Genomic DNA, 13,022 nt, shown 5'->3' with positions numbered 1-13,022 from the left:
ATACTCTGCATATACACGCAACAGATTTCATATCTATCATCTTCTTGTGATTACGAATTCCGTAATTTAATTTTCTTTTAGCAAAGATGTTATTAAACACCGACCCTCCTGGTCTCTTTTTAATATTATCAGATATCTTCTAGCTAAAGCTCGTAACGCAACAAAAGTTTTTACAGACCATTATACTTGGACATTTAGAGTGCAAAGAGCCTTCTAATATTACGCGCGTAATGCGCAATTCATAATGTTATCACGAGTTTTACTAGATATATAACAGGGATTTCCATAACGATGCTACGTTGATACTCGAGTAAAATGGCCTGCGTCGCCACAACCCTGAATTCACTTCTACTATCGCGCTCGCTCCATAATTAGCAAACTCAGTTACGTAACACCGTTATAGTAACGCTCGCGTTCCTTTATCTATTTTTCTCGTAAACTTGTTCGTGACAGGCTCATGGAAAAATGCTTCGCATGGATAGCTCCAGGCGGTTCTCTGTTAGTGCTATTTCTTCTATGTGCAGTGATATAGAACAATATGACCGTTGATAATTTAAAAAAAAATAGTAAATATAATCTAAGAAAATCGCAAGAAAAGATAAATTAAATACAATTTTGCTATCCTCCCAAAAAATATAAATATTAAATATCGCAAAGAGAATATAATTAAAATATCATAAGTTATTATTTGATTATTAAAATTTTACATACGAAACATTTATAAGTTAACAATTTTGTATCTATATAATAAAAGTGCAAATAGGTTAAACGAGAATTGATTTTGATATATCACAACCTTATATACCTCTCGAAAAAAATGCAAACAAAGAATATATGCAGTTGCTAAACGTTGAGATTTCCGACACCTTGATTATATGCAAATACATAAGCGTGTCACGCAAGGAGTCACGTAGTTTAGGTATCTTCGTATTATGTCACGTCTACTCGGTGAAGACCGCAGTTAGTGCATGCTAAACTTTGAAGGCATACACAGCTATGTTTACGCTCGAGAAACGAGCATACGAGAGACCAAACGCCGAATAGTTATAAGATGCATATATCGAAGTTGAAACAAAATTTTGATATTAATTCTTTTAGCAGGGAGAAGTATCTTCTTCCTACTAAAACTTATTTTAAGCACACATTGCTTTGCTATTATTAGCTACATAAAATTATATAAAACGCTAATTAAGAATATAATAAATGTAAAAAATTATATTTTTATCGTATTCTTAATTTCAAGGAATTCATAATGTAAAGACACAGGATTAAATGTCTAAATGAATTAAATACGAACAAAATAGCGAATTATTAAAATATTGCATCTAACTGAGCCAGTACAATAGCATAGACAGAAAAGCGAGTACTCTAACACACATGTCACATATCTATCCTCAGTTTTACTTCCTAACTGCAGAACATTATCGTCATTTTAATTTCATCGTTTTGATTTTAAAACATTATATAACGAATACATTGTATTACAAATCTTAACGTCTCAATTCTTAATTAATTAATATTACGACAGCACTCTATGTTCATTCGGGCGCTAATAATGATCGTTATGGCGCTCGAGCAATAACGCAATTGCTATGGCATCGTTTGGTAATTGGGCCAATTAGAAATTTGAGCAATTACCAAACTATGCTATCAATCGCGCTATTGCCTCAGCGCTACAACATTACCATCGCGCTACTGTTTACAGTTGCTGTAATGCCAGTTGATCTCTTTTAACGGCGCGTCGATAGTTTAATGCAATTGGACTGGATCCTCGGTTAGTAGTACAAGTCGAGATTCGTCGCGGCGCGGCGCGGTCGCGCCGTTGCGTCGCTCCTGCATGGCTGCGCGACTGTCGAGATTTACGAGGCGATTTACAAATTGGCGGTTATTGTGCCCCGTTTCGGAACGAAACTGTCCCCTAAATCAAAACGTCTGGACGTTCATTAAACGTCAGGCCAATCCGGGAAATCGGCCGCTCGCGGTGCTTCCGCCGTACCACCGACGTCCGTTACCACTGTCTCCTCCTTCGTCTAGCCTGACCTAGCGCTGCCACCACTTCCGTTATATGCGTCTGCAATCCCATTGCGCCGTGACGGTACGGCACGTTCCAAATTTGTCCGATCTGTCGTCGATACGCGTAAATCGGATGACGGCTTGTTTTCCCGAAACAACGCCAAAAACTGTGAGGAGTAAACACGCGATGTCAAAAGCAGTTAAATTTTTGTGAGACCGTAACGTCCGCGTATGCCGACATAGTCAGCCCGTCGACTTAAATCACGACCCATTTATATCAATTAATTGACGCATCGCCGTGATTCTTCGCTTAATTTTTCAAACTGATCAAATTAAACTTCTGTATCCCTGTTTTTCACGATAATAGAAATTGGGATAGACGAATTCGTTTCTTAATGCTAAAGACTCAAAACAATCAAAAAGTTGTTGATGCTTATTCACATCTTTTGTACACAAATATACATCTATTCAGTTTTCGGAAACATTATGAATATATATGTGAATTAATCAAAAATCAAATCAAGGTTAGTGATTTTCATGAATGATTTCCAATTTTGATAATTAATTTATGGCATCGATAATAATCGAACAATATTACATTCGTATACTGAATTAATATAACGTTATAGACAGAAAAGGAAAGGAAGAAAATACAAATCAATCAAGAATATAATATTATAGTAATAAAAAATATCTATAAAATTTGTAACGTATAAAATACTAAAAAAACTACATGTACCGATTTTAACATTTTGTTATTAAACTATTACAGCGATAGGTTTTCTATCACTTCCGTGAACATTAGGTGTTTAACGAGCGACCTTAATAACATACATAATTAACTCGTATATCGTAAACATAAAAGCAGCCGAAAATATCGACACAATTGCCTCCATGAGAGCCGAGAGATAGCTCCGGCCGCAGCAAACCAGCAACGTTCGATACAGGACGACGTCTCTATTTTCTTTATGACGGACATTACTTTTATTATCCATCGTCATAAAAGCACGGGTGAGAAAAACAACTTGGGCAGAAGAAACGTTACAACGACTTCTTGCTACACGACGCGGACGATCGCCAATATCCAACTTGGTATACTCGTCTATCGAAGCGTCTTTTTTTGTCTATCTGGCGATTAGCGACTATGATATAATCGGTGAAAAAGTAGAACGGACGCGATATCAAACTTCAGTTGGCTACTTTATACACCAACAACAAGACGACAATTTCTTACAAGTAAAAGACGTGGTAAAGCTATAATATTTCTCTAACATTTGAAAATTAAACATTTTCGAGAATTAAAATTATGTTAGCAATTAACGAAAAAATGTTCCATTCAATTTGCAAAAAATGTCTGAAGATTCAAAATTTGTCAAAATATTCGTAAATAAAACCAGAATGTAACAAGTTACGTACATCATATTTTATAGGCAGATAAATTGATTTTCCATCGGTGAACTTTTACAATTTGCATGCAATAATACTAGAGTAAAAAGTTTCTAAAACTTGTGCAATTGTAAGTCATCGAAATTTTTATATAGTCGTCGGATGCGCGCGCGTGTATAAGGAGCAAGAATGGTATCGCGTCGATTGAAAGTTTGCGAGGTGAGGAAAGTCCGGTCTTTCGATGAACGTCTGTCGAGAACTGACTCGCAATAAACGTAGCTGCAGAAAATAACCCCCCCCCCCTCCAATAACTTTATCGCCTCGCTGATGCGATAAATCTCGTTAATTCGCACGATTTAAGCAAAACGTACGATACCTGATAATGTCAACTGGTTAATAAAATATATTACGCAATTTTGAAAGCGTTATAGCGTTTTAGCTGCAAACTTATAACACGGTTAACTGCATCTTAAAGCACATTGTACACAATGCATCAATTTGCCCCACAGACTTACTAAAGACTATTTTTTAATACAATCAGTAATTTTTTATCCTTATATTATATTAATCTCAATTTAATATCTGAGATTTTTGTCTTATATAAAATATGGAATTCCATTTATTTTATCCGTATCAAACATTTTCATGCATATATCTGAAAATACATTAATATATCAATTTTTTTATCTAATACGATATATAGAATATCACGATATAGAGTTTCACAATATATGTATATGTAATGTAAAACTCTATATCGTAAGATTATCTTGCTAACAAATCTAGATTTAATTATCGAATTAATTCCCAAATTTCAGCGGTATTGAACATTGCTGCGTACGAAACGCGCATCCGGGGAAAACATAACGATGTCTCGGGTCGAATCATAAATTCCCGGTTACAGGCAAGGGGACGTATAATTGCGTACGTTGTGTTCTCGATATCAGCGTCTCGCCGCGATCCCATCCCACGGCGTCGTGGATCTCCGGCGCAAAACTCCACGACAAATCGTAAACGCGAACGCGCCGCGCGCAGAACACGACAAAACATTCATAATTGCATTCCGGAAGTGAACAGGTTGAAAAGCGGCCCGGCACGTATTCTCGGTATCAATTCTGTAGCCTCGGATAATTGCTGACACGCGATCCGAACCATGTTCTAGTGCACCTGCATAGCCACATACGCAGTTATCACTATGCCGGTACGTATACGCATGATTACGAGATACGACGTATTATGCAATAACAAAAAATACTATCACTTTTTCTCCTTTAATTTCATAATATCGCTATAGGGTGCTTTAGAAGTTTGACATTGATTCACTCAGGTTTGAGAAATTGTTAAAACAAGATAAGAGCAAAACGTTTATGAGGCGGGAATGAGATAAGAAAAAATGTCAAAAAAAAAAATTTAATTTTCTTGGTAACATTATATTTCTGTGGACATAAATCTTTCTTTACACAATCAGGTAGTCTTTATATAGCATATACCTATAGCATTCTTCTTTCCATTAAACAGAACATCTAGTTTCACCACGGGATTGTATCTTTTTCTTGAATTTTCCCACAAAAATGATTGAGAACTCAGTCGCACTTCGAACAAGTCTTGAGGACAATCGCAGCTCAGCTCATTTATCTATTATTAAAAGTTTTTAACTACCGGCGTCGAGCGGCGGCTACAGACCACGTTAAGGCGGCGAGGACGAGAAAGGCGGAAAAACGATAAGAAAAGCATAAGAAAAAAAGACCTGCAAAGAGGAGATGAAACTCTTTCACGGGAGTTTCTTCCGAATACAACGAACAACCGTAAGAATAAGCTCATTCAGATCAGCATTTCTTAACGAGGAAAGTTGCAGTTACTAACGGGGTTTGTGTACACCACGATAAACAAGATCTCGAGATTACAGAAACTCGACGACCATAGGCGTGTTTTGTGTAAGTCAAACGAATACCATTACATTTATGCGTGACAATCCATATTCAGAGTCGAAGAGCGCATAACGTAAAAGCATGATAATATGTAATTATCGCGTGCTTATTTTCCAGCAACGAAAGAGATTCATGAATACACTACTCAATCGACAACACGTATGTTTTTGTAACTCTAAGAGCTCTTCGACTCGAGTGCCGAAGTACCAACGTCCGAGTACCAAACGAGGACCGTTCGAAAACATTGAGGGAAAGCCGGAGTGGTGTCAAGAGAAAGAGAGAGAGAGACAGAAAATGTGAATGAAATGAGAAAATCGATGACGTTAATTATTCATTCTCGAAGTATTAGTTAATTTAATTTTTAAAGAATAATAAATCAAAATAAATATGTCGAATCCGACGTGATTGATTTTAATGACATGAGCGTCGAAATAATCATCCTGATTAATGATATATCAAGAGCCACGGTAATGTCTCACGCCAAGTATACGCGCAACGCGAAACCGCCCCGTGTATCTTTACGCGAGTTATTGATAATACTTTAATGAAACAGTATCATGTAAATAAAATAAAATAGTGATAAATACCACATAAAATAGTATTAAATACACGTAATGTAATACATAAATCTTGTTAACCTCTTGTTAATCTTTTTCTTTGCCAGTAATAATTAACAAAGGAAATGGTTTAATTCCACCCAATTGGCCATTTATTAATTTTATTTCAAATACACGTTGTGTATTTGACAACGTCAATTTACGGTAAACTTAAATTAACGAGATTTATGTATTACACGTATATTTAATACTATTTATCATTATTTTTTTTATTTACATGATACTGTTATACCTCAAGTTTCCTAATAATGTATCATTAATCAAGAAACTGAAGGTTAACCTCGAGGACAGACAATATGAAAATTCATAATTTGAATTATTTTTGGTATATCATCAATTTTTATAATTAAGAGGTTCCGTAAAACTCATTGTAAATCTATAACCTAGTTTACACTTGAAGGACCACAAACCATGGTCGAAACGTTGTGTATTTGAATATTATGTTAATAAATAACCAGTTGGGTCGAATTAAACCATTTCCTTTATAAATCTTAATTTATCATCGTATATCAGGGAGAACGTTGCAAGTTATTTAATCGTGACACTTTGACTAAACGCCCTGCTAAAACTAAAAGTAGCTACGCCAAGTGAAGCCGGAAGGTAGTAATCGAACGAACGGAAGGGAATAGTAACGGCAATAGTACTCCATAACGCTCGACTAAATTTAATAAATAGGCACTTTCGAATTACATGATCGGATTGGTCTATAACTCTTTCCGGTCGCAGCTCCAAATCGCCGATACGTTAACCCCGTATATCCCCCCCGAACAAGAGATAATACGTACTTTTTCACGGAAGTCCGTGGATTTCCGAGGACATATCGTCGACGATCTTTGAACCACCTTTGACCGCGCCGCAACTATCGACGTGTCGACGATGCTACCAGTGCGATGTCCGGATGTTCATGAAACATTTGTTTCACTACACTTTTGCGACGGTCCTCTCGTCGAATTACAAAATCGCGTAGAAAATCACCGTTGTTTCCACCGTGCCAGAATAGATCGCCGCTGAAGCACTCGTGCGCTATTTTGCTCTCTGGTATTTTTCAATTATGTTTACAAACGACGACGGGTTTCGGACAGAATGAGCGATTAGCGCCAATAGTTTCGACGGTGCAGCCGCGTGATTTCTTCGGTACTTGATAGAAAGAGCTCAATATATTTATCTTACTTGATAAATTTATATTTGCATTTATTTAAAAAGAAAAAATATTTCCAAAACATTTTCTGTCAAAATTTATCCAAGATCTTTTCTGTCAAGTCTGGTTTATTTAAAAAAAAATAAAAATAAGAATAAAATTATTTTTCTTTCATAATTTAAGAAAAGAAATTATAGATATAATCGTATTTTATCTAATTAAAAATAAATTATACAAGAATGTACGCAACAGTTGGTAAAACTATTCTAGCAGTTATCTTAAAAATAATATCTTAATTGTCACATTCACCAGGTTCAGCTAATATTTAATAATATTCTTGGATCTATCGGAAATATTTAAATTTTATCGCTTCTTTTGAATAGGAGAATATCTCTGCTTCTGCCCTTTATACCAAGCAGCAAAGATTTATCGGCGTAATCACGCGTACGGTACACGCCGGTGACAACACGATTATTCGTGGCTTCTGATCGGCGACGTACGATCGATTCGGAAATATTATACTTCCGGGACAAGCGGTCGCCGAGCAAACGATCGTCAATGTACGTCATAAATCTATCGAACGATCCGCACGCCACCGGATTTCGTACGAATTCACGCTTGAGCCAAACCGGTGCCGAATCGTTAATCAATGCCGAAAAAGAGAACGCACGTATCTTTTATCGCGTAAGAATTATGCGCATCAAGCGTTATTATCGCGATGGCATAAAGTATACTCCATTATTTTTCGATAAATAAGAATAGAAAATACAAAACTCTGGCGGGACGGTAACATCACGAAATCAAGTCAAACCGAAGCGAACGACGTTCGATAAATCGAGAGCCGTTGAAAATATACATCAGCGATTGTGAATGAGTTATTCCGAAAACTATACAGGTCCAAGACTGGAAATTGTTAAAATAACGATAACGGCTGCTCTGGTTCTCCAATATAAAAACTTACTTTCAGATATAATATTTAGGTATAGTATAATATCGTGTCGAGGCATTACAAAAAATTAATTGATAGAATTTTTATAACATCGCGAAAAATATGTCAAACTTAAAAAATAACGAACTTGTTTTATTTTCAGAATAATTGACTTAATTTTTTGTGCATTTTACATCAAAACGTGAAAAGGGGCTAATAAATAAGTAACTTTCAAATACGTTTCCGGTTAATCGCCAAAATTGCGAGAAATCTCCATGAGACCACAGTATAACTGCAAAATCACTGATACATCAGCACGCTACGTACGAACGCGTTGCGTCAAGATCGCGAATTCGGAATCGAACGTCCGTCAAGAAAACTTTGAGATCACGTGATCCGTCAACCCTCGTCGTTAGTTTCAAGTCCTCCAATCTTCCTCGTACACGTTGCACGACGTGTAACACGAGAACATACCCGACCAATGAACCGATCCCGAACTTCTTTTTGCCCTCGGAGCGACAATCGTTCCGAAGGACAAGAACGAAGAAAGCAAAAAACTCGTGCTGCAACTTGTCCCGGCTGATCACGCGCGAACTTACGACAAGATCCTTCGTCGGATCCTCTTCGAAGAAGAAGAAGAAAAATCGAAAATCGCGCACCTGCGGAACTCCGAGTATGAGAAACAGAAACCCGATCTCAATGCGCCCGACGAGAACTTCGAAAAGTTCGCCACTACGTCGAGTGTCAGGCCAGTTTTTCGTCGGGGTGAAGCGCGAAGCACCCGCACCAGGCACGTGCGAAAATAACGCGGACCGACTGGCGACGATCAACACGACACTCCACGGCGAACTTATCACATCGGAATCCCGAAAACCCCTTCAGCCACGTCGCGGCTACTGCTGCTGAATGCTGGCTGGTGCTGATGGTGGTGCCGGTGCTACTGCTCCACACCGCGTATATACCGCACGATGAACACGGACACGCGCGCTCAAGCCTGCGCGAGCGCAATGCCGGCGACGATTCCGGCAGTAGGGGGTTGTTTGATGCCTGCCCCTTCGGAAGATACTTTTACCGGCGACGCGCATCTCGTCCGTGCGCAAGAAAGCGCGTTAAAAATTGCTGCCGATCCAACACAAGCGGATCGTCAACGATAAAGAAGAAGATAAGGATATAAGACCTTATTTATTTTAGGGGTTACTTTACACTTGCAAGATTACGTCATAATAAAATAAGTACTATGCCTACAAGGTGCCAATCAAGAATTGATCAATGTCTAGAAAAGTATTTCATAACTCTTCAATTTATTAATATCCAAATTTGTTGAATATTAGTTACTTCTCTTGAATCCAATAGTTTTAAAACTATTTATCTAATATAAGAAAAATTATTCTTGCAAGAGTAAAAAAAGTTTAAATAAAAGTTGATTAATATAGAATCGGTGAAGAATATTAGTTTTGTCAAAAATATAATGACGTTTTCATTATTTTATTAAAGCAAAAATGTTGATGGACGTTATGTCTAATTTATGTATATGTATATATTTAAAAGTTTATTATTCCGGATATCTGAATATCGACGTATCAAAACAACGTTTGAATAACACGTTAACAGATACGCGAGTCAATCTTTATTAACATATCCGGCTTTTAATGAGAATTGTCACAAATATATTATAATTATTTAAATAATATAATGCATCATCATTTAAAAAACTTATTATCATTCTGTTTTCACTTATATATGTCAACATTCATTAAATTAATTTCCTGCACATCTATCTTTAACGACATTCTAATCATAACTACGAGGAAGATTGGATCAAGAATACACTGTCGGAACGAAGAATTTCTTCGGAATATTAATGATAAAACCCATTTTCATATATTAGTGTGAATAATCTTATCATTAATTATTATCATAGATATAATTAAGATTAAAACCATAACACCGACAGAATACTAGCAACTTGCAGAATTAGATATTAAAAATAATGAAGTTTAAATATTAAGACTTCAATTATCAAAGAAATAGAATTAGTGAGGTTATCGATGTTATAAGATTATGTCTCCTACAAGATACAAGAGGACACATTTGTTTATTTCGACGTACATGCGCCTGTCGGGTCCCAAAAATTAATAGCACTGAGAAGTCACCATACCCTAGTAATTTCCATCACTCCCTTGAGAGCGTTAAATAAACGAAGGTAAGAAGAGTGAAGGTGAAGCGTAAGGCAACGCCATGAAGAGTATCGACAAGGAAGCGGAAGAATTCCAGGGAACAAAAACATCCGACAGGAGTCGGTAGCGGCAAGTTGTTCGCCGTATCTAAAACCAGCGAGATCAAACGCATTCACGCGGCCCGATTTCGTTTGACGTCCATCGTCTGGAAAACGCTTTCGCTACGGGGGGCTGCCGCGGAATCCGCGTCTTGACGTCCCTTCAGTACGGTACGGAGCTGCTGCCGCAATATCTTTCGGCGTAACATATACAGTATGGTGGTGGCTGTAACATTGTCGGACGCACGTTGCCGCTCAGTTTGCGCACACCCGCGTATATCCTCGGTAGTACATCCTCCCCCTTCACCCCCACGGATCGAGCGTTACTCAGTCGTGAGGAATTCTTTGATACCTATCTACCTACCTCGCAGGGAAATGTTTCGCCAACCACCGTTCGCGAGATTCCGCGAGATACCTCCGGGACGCGTACACGTGTATGTATACTCGGCGTGCTAAACGTGCGTTTACCGCATTCGGAGGTCTTTACTGTAAACAGATCCAATAAGCGCAAGTATGCACCACAATCCGACTGTAATAAGAGGAAATGAAATTACTGTTATTTATATAACGACAAAGGGAAAGCATCGTCAGAAACAACGAAGACAATACGTATCGTGTAATACCTTGTCCGTGTAAGTAGAATCGTTTTATCACACCTGTGGCCCTAATGAGATCATAAACTTGGATTCGGTATTTGTAAAGGACGCAAATTTTGAGAAGATCGATTATTTGTTTCTTCTTAAAAACGCGATTAATTAAATCGCGAAAACTGAAAGATTTTGTCTGTATACTCATGTTTTGTAGACCTGTACGTATTTTAAATATTTCGATCAATGTAACACAATAAATTCATAAATAATTAAGCGCCGTTGGCTGTAATCCCAATCGGAAGAAATTTATTATCCATAAGAAAGAGAACACAGAATTATAACGTGTAAATTCCAAGGGGCAACGATTATCCGAGTTGAAAGCGAGTCGAGATTGTTGCCACGTCAAGACGTTGTTGCCACCATTTCTGACTTCTCATGTACGAAATGTGCGGGTCTTTTACAACGGTCAGCGGCACTCTATTTACCCGGGATTCCCCTCAACGGCGCTATACTCGGGAAAAGGAATTTGTGTCGTACCCGCAGAATGACTCGACATGTAGCAACCGTCCCGTATACGATGGCGGATTTATTCGCAGTGCACGAGGGATCTCCTTGCATGGGAAGGTGAACGCGCGACCAATAAGGTAGATCTACCCACAAATTGAGCACCTAAATTCGACGAAATCTTTCCCCCTTTATGTATATCTCTTTCTATATTGCGCGCTTAACTGAAGAACTTAATTTTACACCATAAAAGTTTCGCAGAACTCTTATTACATCTTTAACTTTATTTATAAAAAAAGCAATTCGATCAATAACTATAATTAGAAAAAAACGAGCGTATTACCAAATGTAAAAAAAGTAACAATTTTTCTTTGAACTGCCGCCGATGATTTCGCGAGTGAAACGAGTTTTACCTCGTCGAATAATCCCGGCCGATGTTGTTAAATCCGTGCGACTTTATCGGACGGTAAATTTTCCAGCGTGACAGATTTCTTAAAATATTTTCAATATCGTGGAAGCAAGGTATATATATATATATATATATATATATATATATATTACTTTTATATATATATATATATATATATATATATAGGATACATACATATCATGCTGCCTCAAGCGCCTCCAGGATACCCCGCCGCGTAAAGTTGAATTTTCCGAGGATCGACACCGGCGATCGAGTTCGTTCGCTCGCTCACATGGACGTTCGATAATGTATCTATCGGAGTTCCGCGTCAAAACGGTTCCCGCGGGACCTTCGAGCAACGATGTCTTTGTACACGAATACTGCTTGAACAAATTGGGAATGTAGACGTACTTAGCATCAGTGCATTCGCCGACGAGAGATAGAAAGTTCAGCGAGGAAAAAATTCATGAAAATTCACAACTTTAATTGGAAGATGGGGATTCCACCATCTTTCCCGAGACGCCAAGGCGCGCGAAAAAAAATGTGATGCTTTTTGTAAACTGCGTTTTAACTAGTTAAACAGCGTTAACTATTCATCTGGAATAACGCCGCGATAACTTCGCGTAACGAGGAGATGCGCGCGAACTTTGCTTTCTTTCGAGCAGAGAAAAATGCAACCCGAGACTCCGAACGTAAGAGAATTGTATTTAGAATGACGATTGAAATAGCGAAATAAACTTCTGTCTTTCATTGCGTTTCATCCGTGAAACCTTAAAACGGTGGCGGATTCCGGTTGTGTTGACTGTTCTAACTGATTGCAATTATTTCCTTACAAAGCAAATTGCCTGTCACGAAATCGTGTTAGAACTTACTACGTAGAATCGCATCAGGTATGCTGGAAGCACTTCGAGACACTTCTCTCGAAATGCCGCGTGCACACCTGTCTCTATGTCTATGTTCGCAATGCTAGGTAATACCAATTTGTGACACGTAATCCTTGGTTGCTGTGCGTATCGCGCGCACACGCGCACAGGTACAAACATCCCCAGAACACACACGCACACGCGAGCGACAAGAGAAGATAGAAAAGCAGAAATCGCGCGCGTGCCCGTGCCCGTAGATACGTTACGTGGACGACTGTGTACGTTCATGTGTGAAACGAAGCTTTCAATTCGACCAGCAAAGCACACAGACCGTAGTAACGAACACGGGGCGAAGCTTCGTCACGGGGTCG

At 38.1% G+C, this 13,022-nt stretch overlaps 1 protein-coding gene across 8 annotated transcripts in view; it reads right to left on the bottom strand.

Annotated features, from left to right (window-relative positions):
• LOC139807967 (lachesin) overlaps nt 1-13,022 on the bottom strand; it is a 268,286-nt gene that overhangs the window by 223,563 nt on the left and 31,701 nt on the right. Inside the window, exons 1-2 of one of the 8 annotated variants that reach the window (XM_071769498.1) lie at nt 8,485-8,965; nt 6,730-6,979 (exon numbers count right to left, since the gene is read on the bottom strand). The exons of 1 other annotated variant lie outside the window; for it this stretch is intronic. The gene's annotated coding sequence lies outside the window, so the exon portion shown is untranslated. 6 more of the 8 variants (XM_071769490.1, XM_071769492.1, XM_071769494.1 and 3 more) reach the window with 6 other exon arrangements.

This window comes from Temnothorax longispinosus, chromosome 2 (genome assembly GCF_030848805.1).
Source record: "Temnothorax longispinosus isolate EJ_2023e chromosome 2, Tlon_JGU_v1, whole genome shotgun sequence".
In the NCBI taxonomy this organism is placed as follows: domain Eukaryota; kingdom Metazoa; phylum Arthropoda; class Insecta; order Hymenoptera; family Formicidae; genus Temnothorax; species Temnothorax longispinosus.
This window is presented reverse-complemented; position numbering and strand designations above follow the sequence as displayed.